Genomic DNA, 4,683 nt, shown 5'->3' on the forward strand with positions numbered 1-4,683 from the left:
ACCCCTCCGCCCGTCACTGGACTCACCACATCTACCCACACGCTCTCCAGTCCAGCCTGCACTGCCTACGTCAGGGCAGCTCTCTCAGGAACCACTTAACTGTAGCAGCCATTGAGCCTTGGACACCAAGAGTAACAGCACATTTTTTTTTGGTGTGTTTATATAAACAGACCATTACAGAAATGTGCTTTTCAATGTGATGCAACGGAGAGGTCCTCTCATCATTGCAACAAATGAAATAGTTAAAGAACTGTGGCTGTGTGTACAAAAACAGAGAGAACAAGAGCAAGCGAGAGAGAGAGAGGGGGAGAGAGAGAGAGAGAGAGAGAGAGAGAGAGAGCGAGGGAGAGAGAGGATGGAGATGTGCTGGGCCAATGTGCTGACTTGAAGACTGAAGTCGGAGCTGTAGTAGACGAGACGTCTCTCGCCTTGCAGTTGGAGATAAATATGAATTGATTGGAACAGAAATTCCCCTATGGTACCAGAGCGTTGTTCGGCTCTTTATGGCGGAAGAGACATGCCTGCCAAGGTGCCGTGAGCCTTCTCAGAGACAGATCCCCCCCCCCTCGCACACTGGGACATAATTACAGGGCCAACATGATCCACGGAGCACTTCAGCTTCCATCTCCACAGCTCCACTCGTAAAAGAAATGTGTTTGTTGTTGCCATAACATCTGGAATGTAAGAGAGAGTGCAGAATGCCCGTGTAAAATGGGTGAAATATTCCGACGTGTCCTATGAGTTACAACACCGTATGTAAGATATGCACTGCATGCATTTTCTGCCCTTTAATGTACGTGCTGTATACATTATGGTGCTTTTCACCCGCGGGGGAAATTAAGATCAACATTCATAATTTAGCCTGCCGTAATTTATTTGGTCAACACGCCTGATGACGTGACGAATATATACACATCCGCGAAGAACAACCTCATAGTTTATTTTCAAATGCTTCACATTCAATGTGAGTAATGGCACAGCTCAAGAGATTTATAGAGACATGCCATAGAGGCCCGTGCCCCGAAGGGAGTGATTCTCTGTCAGATTGATAATAATGGATGCTAATGACACATCAGAGGAGAGAAGAATAACAAAATACTTCATCTAAGAAGAAAAACAAACAAGATGAGTGTGTACTTATCCTTTGCGATGGATATTTATGTATCTTAATGCAACTCAACAGCTGGCCCTGTTGCTTATATAGGAGTTGTAAATGATACGTGAAGTACAGACTGTTTTTGAAAGGCAGTTATTTCAGAACTTTCGCTATGCTTCATTGTTTCATCCACTCTCGTGAGAAATGTCCCTGTAGCTGCCAAATGTGAGGACCCTGCCTGATGTGAGTCCGCCGCTGCCTGATGCGAGTCCGCATGCGCAAACACAAACGGTTTACGGCAGAAGGCTCAGGAGCAAACTATCCAAGACGTGCATTCTCATACATGGTTTAATATCAACGTATCTGGCTTCTCTTAACGCATAATGTAGGTTTATTTAACGTAGTGTTTTATAATTTTGTCAACGGTTTACAGCATAAGGCTCAGTGTCAACATATGGGGCTATGTTGTATTACTGTTAGTAGGCTAATGAATGCACTGCTTAACTAATAATTCAATAAACATGAAGCTTAACATCATAAACCTTGGTGGATTTCAAACGTAAACAAATGCGCTTGTCATTCCACTTCATGCTGTAGCCTACACCAGCATTACCTGGCTCGTTGTACTACAATAGTGTCGCAAAGTTTGCGCATGCGGACTCACATCAGGCAGGTCCTCACATTTGGCAGCTACAGTTGTCCCCCTACCTCCACTCTGAGCTAGGAAAGTGTTTCCAATTAGACTCAAAATGCCACGGAAAACTTTTGTTCCCTAGGTGTTATATGAATAGGCCTGTCCCTGGGTGTGAGATATCATATCTCATTATGAACACACTAATTCACCTGGGATTTGACTCAGAAAAACGCCGAGCACTTAAGCAATTGGCTTGTCTCCTTGGTTCCGTGTGCGCGGATTGATTGAGTTTATTCTCCCCAAGTACCCATTTAATGTCAAACACATAACATATTGACCTCGATTTCCAATGCAAAAATAAACCGGAAAAGAGCCGTATGGCATTTTCTGACCCCGTACAAATGGCAGCCTCATTTTGAGAATTAAAATAGCAGAACAGCCAAAGTGGAACTTATGGATTAGGAATGCATCCGTTCTTCCTCAAGCATCGCCCACTGTTGATATATAATGTGTGGGATGATTTGTGTGAGTGGCTGTATTTTCAGTAATGGATCCTTTAACATTGTAAACAGCCCATTAAATTAAACTCTCCCAATTCCTCAATATCTGACATGGGGGCAGAGAGAGAGAGAGACAAAAAGCTCAGGCAAGTGGACTGGCAATTTGGAGGCTGGCACCAAGTGTAAGATTCATGACAATTCATAATGAATGTGCTCCAAATGCCTTGTCTGAGCCCATGCAAAGGGACGTGCACTGGGGCTGGGAATGTCCTGGTGACAAATCTGAGTCTGGATGATCACAGGGTTTTGACCTACTTACGAAACGCTCGCTGGAGACAGAAAAAACAGTAAGGATGAGTGGCTGCATGCTGCTCAAACATGTCAAGTAGTTTGGGATATTTGTCCCCTGTCTCTTTTTATTGTGGTGCACATAAATAATGATGTATGCATAACTTCACAAAGACCAAACTTGGACATATGCTGTCTGAAGATATGCAGTATCTACATAATATCTGTATTCAGCAACAACAACAAAAAAGGCATGCCCGGGGTTTGAGAACAGACTGTGGTCAGCACGAAACCTCTGAGGGTACAGTTGGGTCCACATTGGCCAGCTTGCAGTGATTTACTCTTCAATTTAGCTGAGACATAAGCAACAGTATACAGTATATTAAAATAGCAACATGTTAGCTCTCCAAATAAGCTTATGACTCTCAGCAAACATTATGACTAAAACTAAAACAAAACTGAATGCATATGAATCATTTTCAGTGTACCAAATGTCAATGTGACCATTTTCGCATTTGCATAATGTTAACTTAGGAATTAGAGAAGTCACATTCCAGTTCAGCAGACATTTATCAAGAGATGTTAAATTTGTCCCTTGGGACCCTGATGTGGTAACCCACACTTAGGGCATTAAGATTTAGCCGAGCTGTAAAGTGACTAGTTTAAAATTGAATTTCACCATTTTAAATATTAAGCAATTTCAAAAAAAGACCTCTCACACCTTTACTTTTAATGCATTTCCGTGCATTATAGATGAATCTTCTCATTGGAGAAGAATGATATGGGTATGCAGTGGTCAGAATTCAAGCGTGTGTATATCCTTTCATTTGTCTACTAGCAATCCCTATGTGCAGTACCAACATACCTACATTTAAATGCCTATCAGTAATTGTATAGTGGTAGTAGTTTAGCATCAATATGAGTTCCTTAGAGCCTTTATCGCACAAACATTACCCATATTATACATTTTCAAAAGCAATGCCATTAGTCAACTGTGTATTGTGCAACAATTTGGGTGACATGGAAACTAGAGAAAGAAGACATTTCTTTTGAATTGTGTATTGAAAAGCAAAGCAGCATGTGGAGAACAGAATCAGGAGTCCAACATGCACACCGCCGGGTCTTGAAGAGGACATCCTTCAAACTCATTATGTATGTATTTTCCTTTAATTAGTAACTATCAATTTGCAAGTACAAAATCCCTCTTGTTCAGATTTGACAGTGCACCTGCACTTAATTATCCTGTGGAGGCGAGTCTTGACCAGGTTCATGTGTCTCCCCCCACACCCCCCACCCCCCACCCCCGCTCCTCCCTTCTCTCACTCCTCACGAGGGGCTTTGATTATGCTGCTTCATCTCCCTCTTCAATGCACAGAGGGCACCCAAGTACGCTTCTCAAAGCACCAAGGAGCCCTAGCCCTGCCCACACAAGACCTGGCCAGCTGGTCAGGCTTGAATCATCTCTCCTCCACTCCACTTCTCTTCTGTTCTCTCCCCAGGTAGCAAAGCTGCTTCCCTCATCAGAACGATCCGGTTCCGCTGCACTGGCTTCTTTTTCATGTAACTTTCCAGAGAACACAGAGAGCTTGTGTGTTCTATCTTTTTCAGGTAGAATAAGAAATATTGAGAATGACCTCGAAGTATCCTGAAAAAAGGATAAAAAAAAGTTAAAAAAAATAAATATCTTCCATACGCCGGAGAAATAGTGTCCAGAAAGGTTAAGGTCCTGTCCATACCCCTCACTCCTGTTCATACCCCTCACCTGGAAGTGGTGACAAGGCAATGCCCAATTGTCTAGTCTGACGAGATTCAGTATACAGAAGTACTCGACTTAGGTATCATCATGTTGCAGATGTACCCCTACAGATTGATCCTTATGTACAGCCAAGTATACAGCTTGCCAATTCCACATGGAGTTATTAAAAAAGTAATACATAGCAACAGCAATGCTTTCACAGCAGGTACAAACAACCTTGTTATTTTTGCTGCATCTTGTATTGGCCAAGTCAAAAAAGTATTCATTATTACATACAGTGCCCTCCACAATTATTGGCACCCTTAGTGAATATGGGCAAAACAAGCTATGAAAAAAATGTGTCTTTGCTGTTTATCCTCTTGGTAAACAGCAAAGACACATTTTTTCATAGCTTGTTTTGCCCATATTT

Source organism: Sprattus sprattus (assembly GCF_963457725.1).
Source record: "Sprattus sprattus genome assembly, chromosome: 10".
Lineage (NCBI taxonomy): Eukaryota > Metazoa > Chordata > Actinopteri > Clupeiformes > Clupeidae > Sprattus > Sprattus sprattus.